This window comes from Trachypithecus francoisi, unplaced genomic scaffold (genome assembly GCF_009764315.1).
Source record: "Trachypithecus francoisi isolate TF-2019V2 unplaced genomic scaffold, Tfra_2.0 Contig01579, whole genome shotgun sequence".
Lineage (NCBI taxonomy): Eukaryota > Metazoa > Chordata > Mammalia > Primates > Cercopithecidae > Trachypithecus > Trachypithecus francoisi.
In genome coordinates this window covers 7,119,790-7,143,563 of record NW_022681442.1, presented here as the reverse complement: position 1 = coordinate 7,143,563, position 23,774 = coordinate 7,119,790, and the positions used below count along the sequence as shown (strand labels likewise).

At 49.2% G+C, this 23,774-nt stretch overlaps 1 long non-coding RNA gene across 1 annotated transcript in view; it reads right to left on the bottom strand.

Annotated features, from left to right (window-relative positions):
• The window catches only part of LOC117064262, a 52,283-nt gene extending 37,841 nt beyond the window's left edge, over positions 1-14,442 (bottom strand). The window contains exon 1 of the long non-coding RNA XR_004429340.1: positions 14,042-14,442. This is a non-coding gene — a long non-coding RNA (uncharacterized LOC117064262). The remainder of the gene's footprint in view (positions 1-14,041) is intronic.
• Positions 14,443-23,774: the final 9,332 nt, after the last annotated feature.

Sequence of the window (23,774 nt, the reverse complement as noted above, 5' to 3'; positions counted from 1 at the left end):
TCCAGAAGCTCATCCCTCCCCTCAGCCCCTCCCGCCTCACTTTCGGTCACTTGCCACACTGCCATCCATTGGGAACGCCCACTAGAGATGCAAACCTGACCACAGGCACCACCTCATTCTGTCTCGGAACCTGTTTCCTCACCTGAGATCAGGAGGACCCACACGACGGTTTTCTAGATTCACTATCAGGCACTCTTCCAAGGTCTTTGGTGAAATATTTCATTTTCTTCCCCCAACACCTTATTAGGGAGGGTTGGTCTAGTTTAGCCCCATTTTCCAGGTGAGAAACTAGGGCTCCGATAAATCCTGTGACTTCCCACGGCCCCACACTTGGTCAGCATTGAGTCCCTGCGTGAACACTGGCCCCAGGGCCATGCCAGAGCTACACTGACTCCCTCCCAAAGCCACCAGGTCTTGCACAGCTCCCTGGTCCCCACCCCGAGGGCCCTGCTGTCGATATCAGCAGACCAACATACAGGGCTGGGCCTCTTTCGGACCCCCAGACCCACGCCCAGCTCAGAGATGGTGGAACCACAAAGCTCCACCCCCAACATGTTTCATACAGCCAAGTGTTTTGCTTCTAAAATTGTGTTTGTCTCAGTCATTTGGGGATAAACAAAATGCAAATTCATTCATCAGAGATATTTCTGAACTGGGAACATGAAAGTCCAGGAGCTACCTCCAGGCAGCTGTCCCTTCACCCCGTCTGGCTCCTGGGGGAGGCGAAGCCCTTCGCTGGTTTGGATGGAGCATGAGGGACTCACCCCTCTCCAGCAGCAAAGCCCTTGCAGCAAGCCGAGCCCACAGTAGCTGTGGTTCCCTCAGCAAATCAGGAAAGGGAATTTACCCCTCTGGAAGGAAGCTGGCCTTTCTGCTCCCGAGTCCGGGTTTCCTGGCCCAGAAGCCACTGTTAGTGCTTCAGGCCCTGAATCCAGGCTTTGTTAGGAGACCTGGGAAGGAGGTGGATGACCTATGGAGGCTGTGTTCATTCTCCTAGTGCTGTTGTCACAAATTTCCACAAACGTACTGGCTTGGAACAACACACATTCATTACATTCCAGTTCCATAGGTCAGAAGACCAACACCATCTCACTGGGCCAAGATCGAGGGGCCAGCAGGGCTGTGTTCCTCCAGGTGGCCCGAGAGGAGCACCCATTTACCCGCCTCCAACTTTTCAAGGCCTCGGTGTTCCTGACCCTTCCTCCAGCTTCACAGCCAGTAACGTTGAGTGAGGTTCTTCTCACAGTGCATCCCTGTCCCCTCCCCTGCCTCCACTTCTACCCCGAGGACCCTTGTGATGACATTGAGCCCACCCAGATAACCAGATAATGTAACCGAGTCGAAACTCATTCTGCCGGCTGCACAACACCCAGTAAGTCAAGAGACAAGGAGGTGAAGCAAGGAAAGAGACTTTCAGAGAACAGCAAACTGAGAAGATGGCAGATTCGTGTCCTAAAGCAGCAGTACCCAACCTTTTAGGTACCAGAGGTTAGTTTGTGGAAGACAATTTTTCCGTGGACAGGGTCTAATGATGCAAGCACATTGTATTTATTGTGCATTTTATTTCAATTATTATCACATTGTAATATATAATAAATGATTATACAATTCACCATAATGTGCAGCTAGATGGTCCCATCTGGGGTGATGGGAGACAGTGGGAGATCATCAGGCATTAGAGTCTCATAAGGAGCAAGCAGCCTAGACCCCTGGCATGCGCCGTTCACAATAGGGCTCATGCTCCTATGAGAGTCTAACGCCACCACAGATCTGATGGGAGGCGGAGCTCAGGCGGTCATGCGAGTGATGGAGAGCGACTGTAAATACAGATGAAGCTTTTCTCACTCACCTGCCGCTTACCTCCTACTGTGCATCCCTGTTCCTACAGGCCCACCTACCAGGACCAGTCTGTGGCCCTGGGGTTAGGACCTCTTGTCCTAAAGAACCATCTCAGAAGGCAGGAATCCCAAGCTTCCTTTTATAATAGGAAAGGGGAACCAGCAGAGGGTTGAGGTCAGGAGGTAACTAGTGACCACACACATCTGGACATCAGCAGGGGTCCAAAGAGTTTGCAAAATTTCTTTGTCCTTGGTCAGGTCACAGTGCTTGTATAAATCTTCAACACAACATTGTGACCTGTGTGTACACCCTCCTCATCCTGCTGGGATTCGTTTTGGGAAGGGATTATGATTATCCTTGCTTTAAACTGTAGACGAAATTCCTCCTGTAGTTAGCTTGGCTCAGTGCAGAAATGAACAAGGACAGTTAGCTTGTGAGGTTAGATGCAAGATAGAGTCACTTAGGTCAGATTTCTGTCACTGTTGCAATAACGCAGGATAATCTCCCTCTCTTAAGGCAACTAATTAGCATTCTTAATTCCCCTTTGCAATACAAGGTAAGATATTCACAGGTTCAGGGAATTAGGATGAGGCTTCTTGGGTGGTGGGGTCAGGGAGGCACATTATCCTGCTCACCTGAGATGGGGAAGAGACTGCACAGTACCTGGGTGAGGAGTGAATGTGTGCCTGGAACCCAGTGGGCCTCATGCCCAGGGCCCAGCCTCACAGGGCCTGTGGAGGTTGGATACTGAAGGGCACAGGGGCTCTTCAGCCAAGCAGGAGGTCTGTGGAGAGGCCCCAAGAGGGCAATCCCCTCAGTCTCTGGAGCACAGACCAGTGGCCAGCCCAGGACCCCACATGCACTGGCATACCCCACAGGGCAGTCAAAGTGACAGAGCCTCACTCTGTTTCCAGGATCACATATGGCCCAGGTCTCTTAGGGGGCCCAATGCAGTGGGGGAAGGGTTCCCACAATGACTGAGCCAAACCTGTCACCAACTGGGCTCACAGCCAAATTTCATTTAACTTCTTTGCTAGATTTAAATGTATATAATATATATAGCTGGGCGTGGTGGCTCACACCTGTAATCCCTGCACTTTGGGAGGCCAACAAAGTTGAATCACCTGAGGTCATGAGTTGGAGACCAGCCTGGCCAACATGGTGAAACCCCATCTCTACTAAAAATACAAAACTTACCCAGGTGCAGCGGTGGACGTCTGTAATCCCAGCTACTCGGGAGGCTGAGGCAGGAGAATCGCTTGAACCCGGGAGGTGGAGGTTGCAGTGAGCCAAGATCATCCCACTGCACTCCAGCCTGGGTGACAGAGCAAGGCTCCATCTCAAAAAAAAAAAAAAAAAAAAATTAGCTGGGCATGGTGGCAGAGGTTGCAGTGAGCTGAGATCCTGCCACTACATTCCAGCCTGGGCAATAGAGCAAGACTCCGTCTTGAAAAAAATTTTATATATGTGTGTATATATATATATATAATTCTTGCTCTTGAGCCCCATGGGAAGGTTCTTTCCTGTTATACCAGAAACACCTGGGAGAGAATGGTACTGTCACATTAGGGCACTGGTGATGTGCAGTGGCCACCTCTTGGGTCCCTGCCACTCTGACTGGCCTTCCCTCCTTCCCACTCTCCCTCCAGCACACTCAGGCCTCAGTATATTGCCCACAAACATGGGTAAACCCTGGTTTGTTTTGTATCGTTTTGTTGAGATAGTCTCCCTGTCACCCAGGCTGGAGTGCAGTGGCACAATCTCGGTTCGCTGCAACCTTTGCTTCACAGGTTCAAATGATTCTCCTGCCTCAGCCTCCCGAGAAACTGAGATTACAAGCATGAGCCACCATGCCCAGCTAATTTTGTATTTTTAGTAGGAATGGGGTTTTACCATGTTGGCCACACTGGTCTCCAACTCCTGGCCTCAAGTGATCCACCTGCCTCGGCCTCCCAAAGTGCTGGGATTACAGGCATGAGCCACCACGTCCAGCCAACCCTGTTTTTGTTTTTGGAGACAGGATCTCGCTCTGCCACCCAGGCTGGAGTGCAGTGGCACAAGCATCGTTCACTGCAGTCTCCATGTCCCAGGCTCAGGTGATCCTCCCACCTCGGACCCCCAAAGTACTGGGAATACAGGAGTGAGCCACTGTGCCTGGCCAAACCCTGCTTTCTTTGGCTGCCCTTAACCTAGGAAAAGGTGCTGACAGTTGCACAGGTACCTGTTCTGAAAACACCCTTGTGACAGAGAAACAGCAGAAAGGACAACACTCCAAACCGCAGGAGCAGGCCATGCCCGCACCCAGAGCAGCGTCCAGGCACCATCGCCCCTTGGCTGGCCCTTCTCTCTGCCTCCTGGTCTCCTCTCTCTCCCTGTCTCCAGCTCCAACCCCTGTGTGCAAGAGAAAACTAAGACTCAAGGGTCATGGGTGGGCACCTACTGCGGGCCAAGCCCATTATTTCCTTTATCCACACGAGCCCACAAGACAGCAGCTGATGTAAACCTAAGAAAGCTGAGGCTGAAGGCATCCGATAAGGCGCTCAGGATCTCCAGCTGGTGTCTGGCAGTGGCGGTGTGGAAACTCACACCCTCCCACGCCCAGGCCTGTGCGCTCTCCCTCGCTGCCTCTGCCTGGACGCCCTTTTCCAACAGGCTTGGATCCCTGTGGAGTGCACAGGGCATGTCACGCACTACTTGGCTTGTACCACGGAGGAAACAGAGGCCTGAAAAGGAAGAGCCATCTGCCCAGGGCAGCTGTTGGGAAGAGCAGAGCTGGCACCGCTGAGTCCTCACGCCCCTCTACACGTGCATGACAGTTACTGGCAGCAGTGTGCACGGGACAAAGCTGGCCTTCGCTCCCCAGGTCTTCAAAGCCAACTCCTTTGCACAAGCCCCAAACCCTCTCCGCCTGAGGAACCCCAGGCAGGTCCCAGGCTGGGAGTGAGCACCATGTCCTTCAAAATGTCCTTCAGCCCCCGAGACCTGAAGAAGCTGGGGTTACACGGGTAAGCCACCACGCCCAGCCCCTAATGGCAGCTTTTATCATAGCATCCAGGCAGGTTGCTAACCCAGGCCCAGGGCAAGGCCTCCCCAGACTCATTCACTCAACAAAGGTTCATTTTGGATAGACTCCTGGTACTTCGCTGTGAAAGAGACCAACGAGACCCCTGCCCTCCAGAATTTATAGACAAAATGCAGGTAAACTAACAGACAAAACAGTTACTAGCTCTGATAAGCGCACAGAAGGAAGTGGAAAGAGTGTGCTGAGCAAGGAAATCACAGAGGAGGCTCTGCTTGAGATGGAGGGGGGGTTGGGGAGGGCCACTCTGAAAAGATGCTATACATTCCAGGGCCGCCTGATTGAGAGCAGCACCAAAGCCATTCCAACAGCAGAACCGCAGTGCCAAGGCTCAAGGTGGGCTAACAGCTCAGATTCAGTGAGTTCCTACCTCCCCCAGACACCCCCAGCCCTTTGCAGGTAATGTCTTTCTCCCTGCAAGTCTATGAGGGAGGTACGATATCATACTTTACAGATAGGGAAACCAAGGCACACAGCAATGAAGTGACTCACCCAAGATCCTACAGCTGGAAGTGGTGAAACAGCATCCAGCTACCCAGGCGGTACCTAGGCGGTGCCCAGTCGGTACCCAGGTGGTGCCCAGGCCCAATCTCCCTCCGAGGATGCTCCCAGCTTGGGAGTGGCCCTGCCTGCTCGTGATCTCATCATTGCCTGGGCAGCTTGGAGCAGACCCAGAACTCTGGAATCTGAGGACGAGGTCCAGTGGCTCCCAAAGAGTGCTCCTGAGATTGGGTCATTGATTGGATTGGAGAGAAACTTGGATACTGTGTGCTTCCCGCCACACAACATGGCCGTCTGGCTCGGGATGGGGCCAAATCCATCCTGAGTAGACAGGCCTCCCACACCCTCAAGTTCAAGCTTGATCCAAGGTAAGGTTAAGCCACTCTCTGCCTCACTTCCCTCATCTGTAAAGTGGGGATGATAAACGAAGATCACATGAAAATAGCTGCAGAATCGCCCTGCAATGGGAAGGCTTCCCGCACCTTGGCAACCTGCCCTGGGAAATCTCTTTGTCTTTGGAGGGAAAGGCAAACACTCTCTGCCTTGGTCCCCACTGGCCATGCAGGGCTTTCTGGTCTCTGGCAGGGACACACTGCACATTCGTATCAGTGTGCCCCTGAGAAGTGGAGGAGAGCTGGCCACCAACCAGGCTTGTGGCTTAGCAGAGTGACCTGGAACAAACTCGTAAGCTCTCCCCTGTCCTGCTTCTGAAGGGGACCAGCTCCCCGCTTGCACAGCCAGGCTGGTTCTCCTCTGTCTCTCTCTGTCTCATGTAGGCACACACACACACACACACACAGCCTCGGGCAGCACCAGGAGCCACAGGGGACACCACAGCAGACACATGTAACCAGGCCTTGGTCGGATGTCCCTTAACTTCAAAGCTCCAGGGCAGGACGGAGACCCCAGGTAATGACAGGGAACCCCCGTGCAGAAACCACCAGCCTCAGCAAGAAAAGAAACCAGGCCCGGTTTACAGCTGACCCCGTGTTCCTGGGCTTGTCAGCCTGTGGCCAGCACGGTGCTAGAATGGCTGTTAGCTGGCCTGTGGCACAGGCCTGCACCCCAACAGCTCCTTCCCCCCAGCTCCTTCTCCTCTGATGTTACTGGCCTCAAAATAGGACACAGCCTCACCCAGCCCCCAGCCTAGCCTGACTCTGGGCTCTGAGGACGGCCACTTTTCTACCTTCCTCCTGACTTTGTTCCTGCAAAATTCCTAGAAAGCCAGCATGGGGTGCCCTGCAGGTGGAGCATGCATGTGAGACAAATATGTCAGATGGCCCTGTCCTTCCTGATGCCTCAGGAGTCCTGCCTGCCTCGGGACAATGCAGGGCTGGAGGGAAGGGGAGACCTCCCCACCGCAGCTTCGAGCCAAGGAGGTGACAACAATCTTTTTTTTTTTTTTCTGAGACACAGTCTCGATCTGTCGTCCAGGCTGGAGTGCAGTGGTGCGATCTTGGCTCACTGAAACCTCTGCCTCCCAGTTCAAGCAATTTTCCAGCATCAGCCTCCCCAGTAGCTGGAATCAGAGGCACGTGCCACCACACCCGGCTAATTTTTGTAGTAGAGACGGGATTTTGCCGTGTTGGCCAGGCTGGTCTCAAAGTCCTGACCTCAAGTGATCCACCCACTTTGGCCTCCCAAAGTGCTGGCATTACAGGCGTGAGCCGCCGCACCCAGCCAGAGGTGAGGATCTTTGTGCCTCTCCAGCCTGGGCAGAAACGCAAAGGTTCTGGGTCACTGCAGAGCCCTAGAGACGAAATTAGAGATCACCAGTGAGTCCTAAGGACCTCTGGACAGGGGTCAAAATCACCTGAGTTCCACATCACACACCAGGGCCTGTCGCGGGGTGGGGGGCAAGGGGAGGGAGAGCGTTAGGACAAGTACCTAATGCATGTGGGGCTTAAAACCTGGATGATGGGTTGACAGGTGCAGCAAACCACCATGGCATATGTATACCTATGTAACAAACCTGCACATTCTGCACATGTATCCCAGAACTTAAAAGTAAATTTTTTAAAAAGTAGCCTGGGTTCCAGTTAGTAAAACGCCCCCACGCCCCACCCTGACTTCTGGAAATTGTTCTTCCTAGGCCCCCAGGGCTCTGCTCCCTCCCATGTCTCCTCCTCCAACTCCCTTCTCCCTCCCTAGCCTCCCCTGCAGGTTCCCTGGTCGGTTCCATCCATTCAATGTTGGGATTCCTCAAGGTCTGTCCCGAACCCTCTTCTGAGCCTGCCCTCTCCCTGGGCCAACTCAGTCACCCCTTCTTATACACAAATTTGTTTTCAATAGAAGTTACAATGAGTGCGCCTCCCCTCTACCTCCTCCACTTCTTCTGCCTCAGCCACCCCAAGACAATAAGACCAACCCCTCTTCTTCCTCCTCCTCCTCAGCCTACTTAAGGAGAAGACTATGAGAATGAAGACCTTTATGATGAGCCACTTCCACTTAATCAATAGTAAATGTATTTTCTCTTTCTTACGATTTTCTTAATAATTTTCTTTTCTCTACTTTATTGTATGAATAAAGTATATAATACATGTAACATACAAAATATGTGTTCATTGACTGCTTATGTTATCAGTAAGGCTACTGGTCAAGAGTAGGCTATGAGTAGTTAAACCTGGGGGAACTTAAAAGTTATACATGGATTGTGGACTATGTGGGAGGTCAGCGCCCCTAACCCCTGTGTTGTTTATGGGTCAACTGTACAGTCGTATTTGTTACCCCAGTGAATCCTTACAACCTCCCTGCCAGATATGGGTGTCCGTTTTACAAATGAGCAAATAGAGACTCAGCAAAGGGAAGAGATTTGCTTCATGCAAAGTAATCAGTGCACTCTTGGACACCCATCTGCTCACATTTTCTGGACAGACACATTCATTTCCTTCTTGTGGCTGAAGGTGTCCTTTGGCAGGCCCTGCCCAGGCAAACTGCCAGGCCAGACAGTGGGTTCTTGGTGCCCTCCTCTGGAAGTGCCCCTCTCTTGCCTCATGCCTCTCTAACCGACAAGTGTCCAGGGAACATGGGGACCCAGCTGAAAGAGACCCCTGTTGATCTTCAGGACCCAGGATGGACTGCAGCAGGGAGCTGCAGTGATCACACACACATGCTCACATAGATACATGCACACACACACACACCCCCCAAGGCGGGGCACCAACATGCCAATGAGACAGCACCAGTTATGCCATCTTCATGCTGTGTGACCTTGAGCGAGTTACTCAACCTCTCTGAGCCTCAGTTTCTGCAATATAAAAATGGAGACAAAGGCAAGGCACAATGGTTCAAGCCTGTAATCCCAGCACTTTGGGAGGCCGAGGCAGGTGGATCACCTGAGGTCAGGGGTTTGCGACCAGCCTGGCCAACGTAGTGAAACCTCATCTCTACTAAAAACACAAAAATTAGCCAGGCATGGTGGTAGGTGCCTATAATCCCAGCTACCTGGGAGGCTGAGGCAGAAGAATCGCTTGAATCCACAGGGCAGAGGTTGCAGTGAGCCTAGATCGCACCACTGCATTCCAGCCTGGGCGACAGAACAAAACCCCATCTCAAAAAAAAAAAAAAAAATGGAGAAAAATACCAGCTGCCTGGAGTTTTATGAAGATTAAATGAGAATTCATGAGAAAGAATTCTGCAGTTAAAGGCCATATAATAAGAGACTTATCATCATCATTATGTGTTAATTATTTCAGTCTTCTTAATATTAGCTTTATCGCCGGGCGCGGTGGCTCAAGCCTGTAATCCCAGCACTTTGGGAGGCCGAGATGGGCGGATCACGAGGTCAGGAGACCGAGACCATCCTGTCTAACACCGTGAAACCCCGTCTCTACTAAAAAAATACAAAAAAATACTAGCCGGGCGAGGTGGCGGGCGCCTGTAGTCCCAGCTACTCGAGAGGCTGAGGCAGGACAATGGCGTACACCCGGAAGGTGGAGCTTGCAGTGAGCTGAGATCCGGCCACTGCACTCCAGCCTGGGCCACAGAGCGAGACTCCGTCTCAAAAATAAATAAATAATAAATAAATAAATATTAGCATCATTGTCGAGAGCCCAGGGTGTCCTCCCCAACTAAATCAGAGAGATCAAGAGATTATTAAAATGCAATTGAAGGGCCAGGTGCGGTGGTTCATGCCTGTAATCCCAGCACTTTGGGAGGCCAAGGCAGGAGAATCATGAGGCCAGGAGTTCAAGACCAGCGTGGCCAACATGGTGAAACCCTGTGTCTACTAAAAATACAAAAAATTAGCTGGGCATGATGGCAGGCCCCTGTAATCCCAGGTACTTGGGAGGCTGAGGCAGGAGAATCGCTTGAACCCAGGAGGTGGAGGTTGCAGTGAACCGAGATCATGCCACTGTACTCCAGTCCTTGTAACAGTGCGAGACTCCATCTAAAAAAAAAAAAAAACAAAGCAACTGCACAGCCAAGATAACCCTTGGGTAAGCACAAGCGGGTGGAGAAGGGTCCCCGGACCTGAGAGAAGACCACAATCACTGGCCCTGTTGGCCCAAGGCCTGGGGTGCCTGTTCTGGGCAAGGACCTGATTCCTCAGGGCTTCCCCTGACTCCCCATGGGGAGGTTCCTGGGAACATCCAGCCCTGCAGACCTCCTTCTTCTCTCACAAGGCTGCCTCGTGTGCCAGGAACCCATCTCCAGGGCAGTCACAGTCCAGGGAAGGTGTCCTCAGCGTGTTCCCCTACCCTCAGCTCCCTCCCCCGGCCCCTTGCTGTCCTCCTTTCATCTGGCTCCTCCTCGGGTCAGGCAGCTGCTAGAGATCCCACCCTTAAGAGTCCAGGCATGGCCACCTGTCCCTTGGCCCCCATGGGAAGTCCTCTGAGCCTGAGCCCCATTGGTGCAGAGAGTACTGGCCAAGGGGTGCAGGAAGGAGGTCTTCCCAACACTCCAGACCACAGGGGATAGTTTCTCCTGGCTCCAAAGCATATGCCCACTCTAAAGCTCCATGCTGCAGCCAGAGACCACTAAGGCACAGGCTGGGGCAGCAGAGGAAGCCACAGCCCACCCTGGGTGAGACTCAGCATCACCAGTGTCCTCTCAGCAGGAGTCCCCCCCACTCCCTACCGCAGGACAGCTGTGGTCTCAAGCCCTCGCAGGTTCCATGGCCCGGAGATCCAGGCCAGCACTGCCCCGCTCAGCTCTCACACACGCCACCAACACTCCCAGCCCCAGGAAGGAAAAGAAAATCGTTTTTCCTCTGAGCACGGCTGAGACAAGCACATTCTCGAAGAAGTGCTGAGGATGGTAGAAGGAAATCTAATCTTGCCACTTACCGAGAGCGCAGGCCGCCATCCCGTGAGTGGCCTCCCATCTCCCTCCTGGGTCCCTGCCTTTGTCCCAGCTTCTTCCTTAGCTGTGCTCACTAAATGAGCAAGGATTTGAACCAGCCCTGCGCCCATCAAGGGAATTCCCAGGCAAGGCAGGGCGCCAAGGACATCTGCAGGCCCAGAGTACTGGGAAATACAGCCCTGGGGGAGGCACTCAACCTGCGAGCTGAGCAGGTAGCGGTGAAAGCCCCCAGCAACCTCACCCCTCCGGTGGGATGCCCCAGGCTTCTGCTTCCCGAGACCCCCGGGGAAGAGGGGTCAGCTGCCCTGATAGTCACATTTCCCAGGCTCACCTCTCCACGCCAGGTGCTTCCAGAATCACCTCTCAAATACACACCCCTCCCTCCAATGCTGGTCTCAGGGTCTGCTTTTAGGAGTGAGGAAACCAAACCTAGAGGGCAAAGACTGAGAGGTTGGCAAAGGAAGGACTCATTCAAAAAAGTGGTCCATGATAGAGGAGACAGGATGGAGGGACCTCCGTGTCGTTTGAGTCTCTCTATGGTCCTTTAGGGTAGGTGATATTATTCCCATATCTCAGCTGCAGCCACTGAGGCTCAGACACACCCCACGTTCCCCATCAAGGACAGGTGAAGCTGGGATTCAAACCCAGGTCACTGACCAGAGCCCAGGTCCCAGATGCTTCTAGGCAGAGCTGGGGGAAATGGCAAGTTCTCTAGAACTGGGACATTTTCAACCATTCCATGAAGTTAATACGATGACCAGAAACTGGCTTATTGAGTCCCTGGGACTGACGCGAAGGTAGTCAGAGGGTGGACCACGTTTTATGCTTCCTATCGCCCCATCCCCTCCCCTCACAGGCCTCCTGCTTCCCACAGACCCGACCACCCACTCATTCCGCACATTGAACAGCCTCATCTCCCTCTTTTCCCTTATCTCAAAAAGCCCAGAGCTCAGCTTTCTCTTCAAATCTCCGCTAATGAGAAGCACATTTGATTTCCTCGGGGGAGGCAGCTGTGGGATGAGAGTCGGAAGTGTAAACTCTGCTGGTGGTTGAATCATCACAGTGCTTCTTAATTTTTTTATGGTGATGTTTTATAATTTTCTAAAAACACATAGAAGAATGAGGCTTATCGCTCTCGTTATCGGCAATGACTGGAGTGGAATTCAAAAGGCTACAGATGGTGTTGCAACATTCTCCACAGGCTGCGGAGGCTGGCCTTCAGAACCCAGGACCCCGTCCTCCTCCGGCCAGGCACGGGGAAGGCAGGACCCAGGGTAGCAGCCAGCACTGCGCATGCTGGGAGTGTTCAATAAACACAGGCTGAATGAATGAATGAACTGATGCAACCAAAACTTGCTTTTTCTCCAAGAAAATTAAAATGATTGGCCTATGGTGACCCATTAATAAGACAGAATATGATACAGTCCTAAACTTAATGATTGGGAGAATATTTAATGACAACGATAAAGTCTTCCACTTCTATTTTTAAAGTGAAAAGCAAATTTAAAAAAATAGTTAGATCCAAGCTTTATTTTCAACATAGGTACATAAATAAGCCAGGCACAGAAAGACAAACGTTGCGCATTCTCACTTATTTGTGGGATCTAAAAATCAAAACAATTGAATTCACGGACATAGAAAGTAGAAGGATGGTTTCCAGAGGCTGGGAAGGATAGTGGGGGTTGGGGGCAGGGAGATGGGGACACTTAATGAGTACAAACAAATAGAAAGAATGAGGCCAGGTGCGGTGGCTCACGTCTGTAATCCCAGCACTTTGGGAAGCCAAGGTGGTTGGATTGCCTGAGGTCAGCAGTTCAAGACCAGCCTGACCAACATGGTAAAACCCCATCTTTACTGAAAATACAAAAATTAGCTGGGTGTGGTAGTGGGCACCTACAATCCCAGGTACTCGGGAGGCTGAGGTATGAGAATCACTTGAACCAGGGAGGTGGAGGCTGCAGTGAGCCGAGATTGTGCCACTGCACTCCAGCCTGGGCAACAGAAGGAGACTCCATCTCAAATAAAAAAAAAAAAAAATGAGTGAATGAATAAGACCTACTATTTGATAGCACAACAGGGTGACTATAGTCAATAACTTAATTGAACATTTTAAAATAACTAAAAGAGTGTAATTGGATTGTTTATGACACGAAGGATAAATGCTTGAAGAGATGGATACCCCATTCTCCATAATGTGATTATTATGCATAAAATACTGTATCAAAACATCTCACGCACCCCGTAGATATATACACCTACTATGTACCCATGAAAGTCAAAATAAATTAAAAAAAAAAAACAAAATATATGTAGAGAAATACAAAGAAATACAGCAGAAACATAAGGACAGGCACAAATGCTAGTGGTAGTTATCGCTGAACTGTGGAATAAGGAATGGTTTGCAATTTATTCTTTGTCTTTCCCTGCATTTTCCAATTTTCCATCATGAACATGTGTTACTTCAGTAATCAGGGAGAAACATGTCCGATGGCAGCCAGGACAGGGCACGGCCTCACCTACTGGCTGCCTCCCCAGAATCCGTGGTCTGCTCTTCCCCCAGAAGGACCAGCGTTCCTCTGTGTCGAATGCGTTCTCTTCTCCATTCGCCATTTCACATTTCAAGGAAATGACCGGCTCGCCTAGCTCCAGAGGCGGATCTCATTTTCTAAGCCAATCAGCATTTTCCATTTTACCAGGCTTCAGTGATTGGTTTTGGAATGGGGACCCAAGCCAATCAAAATCAACAAGGCCCCTTCCAAAAGAAAGCAATTCAAAGACACTCAGCCTTTCCCGCTGGACACAAATGGAAAACAATGTAGCACCAGGAACTTTGGCAGCCATTCTGTGTCCATGAGGAGAGCGTCTGGATGAAAACATGCCAATACCAAGGAAACAGAGCCAAGAAAAGAAGAGAAAGGAGCCAAGTCTCAAAAAAAGTCTCAAGGGCTCAAATAGTTACATTATTTGAACCCTGGAGCAAATCATTCATGATAGTTGAGTTTCAGGTGCCAATAAAATATCATGTTTTGCTGAAGCCAGTCTGAGTTGAGCTTTCTGATACAAACTAGAGATCCAAATGGCATGTGGTGTATTGAGGGCCTTCTCTCGAGGTCAAACAAGTGGAAAACAACCAGTCCCAAGAGGGTGCAGCTCCGCCCAGCCAGGAATCAAGCCGTCAGTCAACCAAAGAGACAGGAAAGGACAACCCGGAACCTGGGTTCACTGTGGGAGCAGCAGAGGGAGCGTCTCCTCTGCCAAAAAGGGGAAGCCTTCGCTCAGTATCCTTTGGAGAGGCAGGACAGCATGGGGGTTACTTACCAGGAGGGACCCAGGTCTGACCGGCTCAGACCCCTGGACTTGATCCCAGCTCTATTTGTTGCTAGCTGATCACCTTGGGCACGTTTCTTAACCTCTCTGGGCCTCAGTCTCTGCACTTGAGGATATAGTAGCCCCTGTCCCGTAGGCTGTTGTGAAGATTAAACAAGTTAATACCTGCAAAGGCTTTAGAACAGCAGCTGGCACAGAACTAGCCTCCTTAAGAGATTTCAGCGGCTGCTGTTTTTCTTAATATTATTAATGCTAACGCTTTCCCTGGATGAGTTCCACTCCGGAGGTTTGCGGCCCTCCAGCTTCCACCCACGTGTGCATGAGCCCCCTTTGGGCAGGCGCTACCCAGCCCTCCCCTGAACCTGATCTGATGGGCTGCTCTGGACCCACCCACGCCTGAGAGTGGAGGCATGCGCACTCAGAGCTCCGCAACCTGATGGGCTGCTCTGGACCCACCCACGCCTGATAGTGGAGGCATGCGCACTCAGAGCTCCGCAACCTGATGGGCTGCTCTGGACCCACCCACGCCTGAGAGTGGAGGCATGCGCACTCAGAGCTCCGCAGCCTTTGCCCAGCCTCAGGCTGTGATGTGTCTCCGCTGCCGGTGACAGGCAGCCTTCCCCACCTTGGATGAATGGGGGAGATGATTTCACTGTCAGGGCTCTGGGGTCCGAGGAGGCTGCAAACACGCCACCTCCCACACTTCCCTCAGTCACACTTACCTCTGGGCTGGCGTCACCTTCTGGCAGGGCATTTTCAAGTCAAGAATAGCTTTTTATTTATTTATTTTTTTTAGCTCTGAAGGCTCAACAGATCTGTCACTTAAAAAACTAGAGTTCACAAGAAAGTCATAGAGAAAGATAATGTACTGAATAGCTGAAATTGCAAAAATGCTGAATAATCATGAACATACTACATGTAAAAATTCATGGGTAATGATTACAGTTGTTCTTAGAGGAAAACTCAAAGCTTTTAATATGTTAATTAGAAAACAAGAAAAACTGAAAACAAATGAGCTCAACTCAAGGAGCTTAAAATAAACAACAGTCAACTCAAGGCAATAAGGCAATAAGAGAACAGACAAGGGCAGAATTCAATAAAATCAAGAACAAAACAGGAATGTTAAAAAAGTCAAAATACAAATACAGAAAATGAAAACAGAAAGCAACTCACATATAGCAATCGTTTTTGGATTTGGGGGGGTGTTCTTTTTTTGAGACAGAGTCTCACTCTGTCACCCAGGCTGGAGTGCAAATGGCGCGATCTCTCAGCTCACTGCAACTTCCGCCTCCAAGGTTCTAACGATTCTCATGCCTCAGCCTCTAGCCTCCTGAGTAGCTGGGATTACAGGTACACATCACCATGCCCAGCTAATTTTTTTTTTTTTTTTTTTTTTTGGTATTTTTAGTAGAGATGGGTTTCACCATGTTGGTCAGGCTGGTCTCAAACTCCTGACCTCAAGTAATCCACCCACCTCAGCCTCCCAAAGTGCTGAGATTAAAGGCATAAGCCACCACACCCAACCACACATAGCAATAGTTTTAAGTGAAATAATTAAGAAATATTATTCACAACTACAAACCAAAACTTAAAAGCAGATAAATGGATACCTTTCTAGGGGGAAAAAAAAAGTGCCAAAACTGGTACAAGAGGAAATAGAAAAGTTGAATAGATCAGTAGCCATGAAAGAAAATAAAAACCCAAGAGAAAAAACAAACTGTTAGAAATAACAGGAGGCGGCCGGGCACGGTGGCTCACACCTGTAATCCCAGCACTTTGGGAGGCCAAAGTGGGCGGATCATGAGGTCAGGAGATTGAGACCATCCTGGCTAACACGGTGAAACCCCGTCTCTACTAAAAATACAAAAAATTAGCCAGGTGTGGTGGCAGGCACCTGTAGTCCCAGCTACTTGGGAGGCTGAGTCAGGAGAATGGTGTGAACCCAGGAGGTGGAGCTTGCAGTGAGCAAAGATGGCACCACTGCACTCCAGCCTGGGCGACAGAGCCAGACTCCATCTCAAAAAAACAAAGAAAAGAAAAGAAAAGAAAAAGAAATAACAGGAGGCTTCAGCATGGTTACCAGACATATACTCAACATACAAAAAACAACCAGCCAAAGATATAATAGCATTGGTCATAGCAGCAAAAAATATAAAGTGTCTAGGAATTAGCCTACCAGAGAATGCATGATATCTATATGAAGAAAATTTTGCATCTACTAAAGGTATAAAATGATATGTGAGCAATGGTGAAATGGACCTATTCACTTAGCACTGCCAAGGGTGATTTCCCTCACCCATTAAATTTTTAATTTAATCTGTAAATTAAAAACAATTACATTAAATCTAGCCAAAAGCACAGCCACATATTTTCAGGAATGTAACAAATCAATTCGAAAATTCATCTGAAAAAAGATTCATGAATGGCTAAAACAATGTTTTAAAAAAAGATCAAACAAATTGTGTTGGCAAGAGAAATAGATCAGAAACAGATCAAAGAAACAGAACAGAAGTTCCAGGATCAGACCAAAATGATGGACGTGGCATCAAAAGTCAAGGAGGAAAAAAATGAATTATTTAGTAATTGATGTTGGAGATACTGAGCTTGCTATGTGGAGAAGAGCTTGGCTCCTAGCGTACATAGGCTATGCTGCCAGGGAACAGCCCCTGGCCCGAGCATGACTCACTGGCTGCATTTACCACCAAAATATTGTGCAGGCTACTGGACAGTCACTGGTCTGGGTATTGCAGTATGTCTGATAATTTTCACATATATTCATGACATTTTTCAATGTTTAATGCATATTAAATACTTACATAATTCAAACTTTTCCTATACAGAAAAGTGGTTGAAAGAAACAAGTACTAAGTGAAAAGCAGGTTTTGAACTCTTTACACTGAATTAAGCAAGAAAAAAAATCAGGCTGCTTCAAAGATGAGCAACTGAAGCATTTGACTTCTAAAAAGACAGAGGTAAACTACCAAAGATGAACAACTCCAACTCCAGTAAGGCAGCATTGCAAGAGTAAGAAGACAAAAGGAATATGAAGAAAAGCATTTATCCTGGCTATTTAATTCTTTTAGAATAGGGAAGGCCCAGTGCGCTAGCTGACTCCTGTAATTCCAGCACTTTGGGAGGCCAGGTGGGTAGATCACTTGAGCCCAGGAATTTGAGACCAGCCTGGGCAACATGGCAAAACCTCATGTCTACAAAAAATACAAAAATTATCCAGGTGGCTTGTGCCTGTAGTTCCAGGTACTTAGGAGGCTGAGGCACGAGAATCACTTGAGCCCAAGACGTGGAGGTTGCAGTGAGCCAAGTGAGCCCCTGCACTCCAACCTGTGTGACAGAGTAAGACCTCGTCTTAAATAAATAAATAAGCCAGGCATGATGGCGCACACCTGTAGTCCCAGCTACATGGGAGGGTAAGGTGAGAGGGTTGCTTGAGCCCAGCAAGTCAAGGCTGCAGTGAGCTGTGATTATGTCACTGCACTCCAGCCTGAGTGACAGAATGAGACTCAAAAAAAAAAAAAATTTAGCTGTGCGCAGTGCCTCATACCTGTAATCCCAGTACTTCAGGATGCCAAGGTGGGTGGATTGCTTGAGCCCAGGGGTTCAAGGCCAGCCTGGACAACATGCCAAAACCCTGTCTCTACTTCAAATAATAATATGTTTTTAAAATGTTTTAAAAAGGGGGATTTTTTATTATTGGTGTAGCTTATGTAGAAGAAAAAACACTAAAAGCTCTTTAGATGCAACTATCAATGTCATTTGTGAAATTTTCATGTTGTACACAAATACAAGAATATAAAAGCTGAAAAACATGCATGTGCATATAACATAAAATAATGTCATATATTATATGATATGGTTTGGATCTGTTTCCCCACCCAAATCTTGTGTTCAATTGTAATCCTCGGTGTTGGAGGTAGGGCCTGCTGGGAGGTGATTGAATCTTGGGGGTGGATCTCGTGGTTTAACACCATCCTCCCTTGGTGCTCACTCATAGTGAGTGAGCTCTTGCAAGATCTGGTTGTTTAGAAGTGTGTAGCACCTCACTGCTCTTTCTCTCTTGCTTCTGCTCTGGCCATGTAAGACATGTTTGCTTCCCCTTTGCCTTCCACCATCATTGTAAGTTTCCTGAGGCCTCCCCAGAAGCCACCATGCTTCCTGTACAGCCTGCAGAGCCATGAGCCAATTAAACCTCTTTTCTTTACAAATTACCCAATCTCAGGTATTTCTTTATAGTAGTGTGAGAATGGACTAAACATTATACATTATTATATATATATATATTATAATACTAATACATTATAATACAATGTATCATATACACACACACATACTCCAAACAGTTTAAGGACTACAGGTGAAAGTTAATTATAAAGCTAATAAAAGGCCAGGTGTGGTGGTTCACACCTGTAATCCCAGCACTTTGGGAGGCTGAGGTAGGTGGATCACCTGAGGTTAGGAATTTGAGACGAGCCTGGCCAACACGGTAAAACCCTGTCTCTACTAAAACTACAAAAATTACCAGGGCACGGTGGCATGAGCCTGTAATCCCGGCCACTCGAGAGGCTGAGGCAGGAGAATCGCTTGAACCCAGGAGGCGGAGGTTTCAGTGAGCCAAGATCATGCCATTGCACTCCAGCCTGGGTAACAAGTGTGAAACTCCATCTCAAAAAAAAAGCTAATAAAAGAAAAAAAAAAAAAAAAGCTTTATAGTCTCAGAGTTTGTTTTTTTTATTTTTTTTTTTTATTTTTTTTATTTATTTATTTTTTTATTTATTTATTTTGAGACAGAGCCTTGCTCTGTTGCCCAGGCTGGAGTGCACTGGCACTATCACAGTTCACTGCAGCCTTGACCTCCAGTACTGTACTCAAGCAACGCTCTCACCTCAGCCCCCCAAGTAGCTGGGACCACAGGCATGTGCCACCACACCCAGCTAATTTTTTGTAATTTTTATTTTTTGTATAGACAAAGTCTCGATATACTGCCCTGAGTGGTCTTCAACTTCTGGCCTCAAGTGATCTTCCCACCTTGGCCTCTCAAGGTTCTGGGATTACAGGCATGAGCCACCTTGCCTAGCCTCAGAAAGTTTCTTAAACAAGTCACCAAAATATTAAACTATGAGAAGAAAACTGACAGAATCAACTTCATCAAGATTCAAGCTTCCTGGCTTGGCACGGTGGCTTATGTCTGCAATCTCAACACTTTGGGAGGCTGAGGTAGGCAGATCACCTGAGGTCGGGAGTTCAAGACCAACCTGGCCAACATGGTGAAACCCTGTCTCTACTAAAAATACAAAAATTCACCAGGCATGGTGGCACACGCCTATAATCCCAGCTCTGGGAAGCTGAGGCAGGAGAATTGCTTGAACCCAGGAGGCAGAGGTTGCAGTGAGCCAAGATTGTGTCACTGCACTCCAGCCTGGATTACATAGTGAGACTCGGTCTCAAAAAAAAAAAAAAAAGTTTTCTACTTGATAAAGTATACCACAGACAAAGTAAACAGATGACTGACAGACCAGGAGAACTTTTTTTCAATGCCTGAAATTGATAAGGCATTACTACCCAAATTATTCAAGTAACTCCTATAAATCAGCAAGTTGAAGATAGTCAACCTTGAAGAAGATGAAAAAATGTTATGAACAGACAATTAGCAGCAGAGGAAATCCTGGTGTCACAAAGTAAACGAGGAGCTCCACCGCACTAGTAACCAGAGACATGGAAATGAAAAGGAGATCGCACCTTGCTGCCACCTTTGCAGAAAGCAGAAGGTCAAATGATAGCAAGCTCAGCTGTGGTTTGCAGAAATGGGATTCCTCATCTCCTGCTGGTGTGACAAGCATGCAGGCATTGCAGAAAGCCATCCAGGAGCATAGGTGAGAGGCACGCATGCTCCTGCGACACTGAGATGTGGCTCCTACATTTACATCCCAAAGACACTGTTGCATGACCTGCAAGAAGATACAGAGAAGGACACTCAGCACAGCATTGCTTTCTACAAAGAGTAGCAGGCAATGGAGAGGCCATCGCCCAGGATCCAAAAAGGTTTGTGTTTTCTTTAATTTTTAGTTGGTTGGTCGGTTGTTTTGGTAGAGATGGGGTCTCATTATGTTGCCCAGGCTAGTCTTGAACTCTTGGCCTCAAGCGACACTCCCACCTTAGGCTCCCAGAGTGTTGGCACTACAGACACAAGCCACTGCACCTGGACTATTTGTTTATTTATTTACTTATTTTTGAGACAGAGTCTCACACTGTCCGCCAGGCTGGAGTTAAATGGCTTGATCTCGGCTCACTGCAACCTCCACCTCTCGTGTTCAAGTAATTCTCCTGCCTCAGCCCCCCAAGTAGCTGGGATTACAGGAGCCCACCCCCCCCACCACGCCCAGCTAATTTTTTGTATTTTTAGTAGAAATGGAGTTTCACCACATTGGCCAGGCTGGTCTTAAACTCCTGACCTCATAATCCGCCCGCCTCAGCCTCCCAAAGTGCTGGGATTACAGGCGTGAGCCACCGCACCTGGCCTGGACTTTGTTTTTAAGTATACTCACACACTGGCAAGTTCATGCAGTCATCAGATGTATTGAACCAGACTTACATATAGCAAAAAGCCAAATCTCAAAAACATAATATCTGGCGGAACAAAGAAGAAAGGGATGAGATTTATGGGCCAATACAATTTATGTAAATTTTAAAACACACGCAAAATAGTGCTATATATTTTCAAGGAGTCTCTTATTTTAAAATAAATGTATAATGTGTTGAAAGTGGATTGGAAGAACATAAATGCATGAAAGCGGGTATTATTGGGAGGAGGAAAATGGAAGGGAGGAGGGAGGAGGAAGGGAAAAAATAATAAAGTAAATAAAACCAAAGTGCAAGGCTGCTGGGGAAGGGGGCAGGTCCTCAGCTGGGTGGTCAGCTCAGTTTGGCAGACCTGCCGACTCCAGGAAAGAAGAAAGGTGTGTGCCATGCAGACAGCACTGGTCACATGGATGAGGACCAACCCAGACATTTCCCAGAAATGGAAGTGGTGGCTCAGAGCAACCCAGTCAGGTGAACAACAGCAGTACCTGGGTGGCAGGTGGGTCTGCCTGTCCCACACAGCCACTCCACCTCTCGGCAGAGCCCCCTGGGAACCCGGCATACACTGAGGGTGAGCCTCAGAGTCTCTGAGAGCATGGAGTCTGAAAAAGATGTCCCAGATGTCACCCAGGTGACAGCCACAGTCCAGGTACTGTCTGAATAACTTGGGAATCTTATTTCTTGCTCATTGGGTTTCAGTCCTGATCATTGCAGAATTAAGGGGAAATGCTCCTCGATTTCAGGGATTCCCAGGCATGCTTGGATGGGGAGGGGTGGCCAGCTACCCCCTGCAGCAACAGCGGTGGATGAGGACCCAGATGGCCTCAGGACCGGCTGGTGCCCTGACAAGGGGTGGCACTCATTTACTGCCTGAGCAGCAAGGCCTCAGGACAGGCTGGTGCCCCTCCAATGGCACAGGGACTGAGGGATGCCTGCGGAATCCACGGAAGCAGCAAGGGATGGTGGGAAGGAAGGGAGCAGGGAGGGAGAAGAGCAGAGGGAGGGCCTGAGGAAGGACAGGAGCCACCACACCTACGTGCAAACCAGGTCTCCCAGGTGCCAGCTGAGCAAAGGGACACAAAGACTCCCTGACAACACAGGCTGTTCCCCACACACACATGGCCGTGGTATAAAGAAGCCTGCTTCATAAAAGCATGGAGCGAGCTAAGCACACTTTAGAATCTTCCGGGCAAATAAAACGTATCCCTTCAAGCACCAGTCTTTTTATTGTAACATTTAGAATCACAACACTCAGAGGAACACGCTCATGCTCCCCACGTTTCATCTTATTCCATGATTTATTTCATTACCCACAGGATACCAAGTGTCATTCGATGTTTTCCCAAAGAAGTCATCATCTGGAACTTGTGTCTCCCCTGTTGTCACGCCACAAGAACCTCAGAGCTCACCAGGCCTGAGCGTCCAACCAGCCTGCCCTACCAGCCCATTGGCCTGCTCTCTGCCTACCCCACCTGCCCACTCTTCTACTGCAAACCTCATTCTTCCTGCTCAGAGCCCTGGGACCTGGCAGCTACTTCTCTCTCCACCAGGAAGAAGGGAGCCCCGTGTTCCTAGTGAGGGCTGTGCTGAGCAGGACAGCTCCTTGGAGGGACCTGACCTCCTCCCACCCCCAGCGGGGCCAATAGAGGACTGGGGATTCAGCCTCAAGCTTGAGATGCAGAATCGTCTGCAAGCTCCGGGCTGCGATGGGGTGAGGATGAATGAGGATGCTCACTGGGACCCCAGCTCAGAGAAGAAGGGAAGGGATGTGGCTTAGAGGACAGCCGGCATTCTCAGCTGCTGGTGTTTGTGTTCGCCTGAGAGAAGCAAGGATAAATCAGAAAACCCATCATGAGCAAAGGCAAGGAGGAGACTGGATGCCAGGTGTGGTCAGCTGGGCATGGAGAGGCCAGCACAGGTGTGCCCAGGGCCCAGGGCCTCAGCACGGCCCAGCTCTCCCCTACACCAGCTCCTCCTCATTTCCCTGACCACTTACAGACCCAAGAGCCCTGGCGCTCAGTCCCTGGTCCTCTCTTCTCTGTCCACACTCAACCTTATTAATCTCACTTAGCTTCAAGGCTTAATGTCATCTATATGTTGGAAACTCCCAAGTTGATTGAATTGATGTCCTGAATCTCAGACTCACGTATCCAGTTTCCTACTTGTATTTCTGCTTGGATGTCTAATAGACATCTGTGGGGATAATCCATCACTCCATAACAAACTCCCCAAAACTTAGAGTTCCAAAAGAATGATGTATTGTTTCTCGTGATTCTGTTGGTCAGGAGCTCATCTGGATGGTTCTTCTGCTCTGTGTGATGTTGGCTAGAGTAGCTCCCACAGCTGCATTCTCTGGGAACTCAGCTGGAACTAGAAGCTCCTTCTCTCCTGCGTGTTAGTTGGTGCCTGTTAGTTGATTGTCTGTTGGCCTCAGCTCTCCTCCACGTGGCTTCTCCTCCTCCCACAGTCTGCTTCAGCTTCCTTACAGCATGGCAGCTGGTTTCCAAGAAAGCAAGAGGGGAAGCTGCTAAGCCTCTTCGAGTTCAAGGTGAGGCCAGGAATTGGCACGGCTTCATTTACTCCACATTCTGTTTTCTCTTTCCTTTTTTTTTTTTTTTTTTTCTGAGGCAGGGTCTTGCTCTGTCACCCAGGCTGGAGTGCAGTGGCACAATCATAGCTCACTACTGAAACTCCTAGACACAAGCAATCCTCCTGCCACAGTAGCTGAGTAGCTAGGACTATAGATGTGTGCCACCATGCCTGGCTCCTCCCTCCACATGCTGTCAATCAAAGCAAGTTAAGAGACCATCCCTAATTCAAGGAGTCAGTGGTGTTCTGAGGAGTTTCTTACTAGGACGTTGCATACCAGCCTGCCAAAATCAAGCTCCTGATCTTTCCCCCAGACAAGTTCTTCCACAACCTTCCCCCCATGGATGACAACTCCAGCCAGCCAGCCTTCCAGCTGGACACCTACTCCACAGCCTTCCCCCTGTGGATGACAACTCCATCCAGCCAGCCTTCCAGCTGGAAACCTGCATGACACCTAATTCATTACAAGTCCTGTTGGCTCCACCTTGAAAATGTATCCCAAAACCCCGCTTCCCACCACCATCCCAGCTCCCAGCAAGTCTAA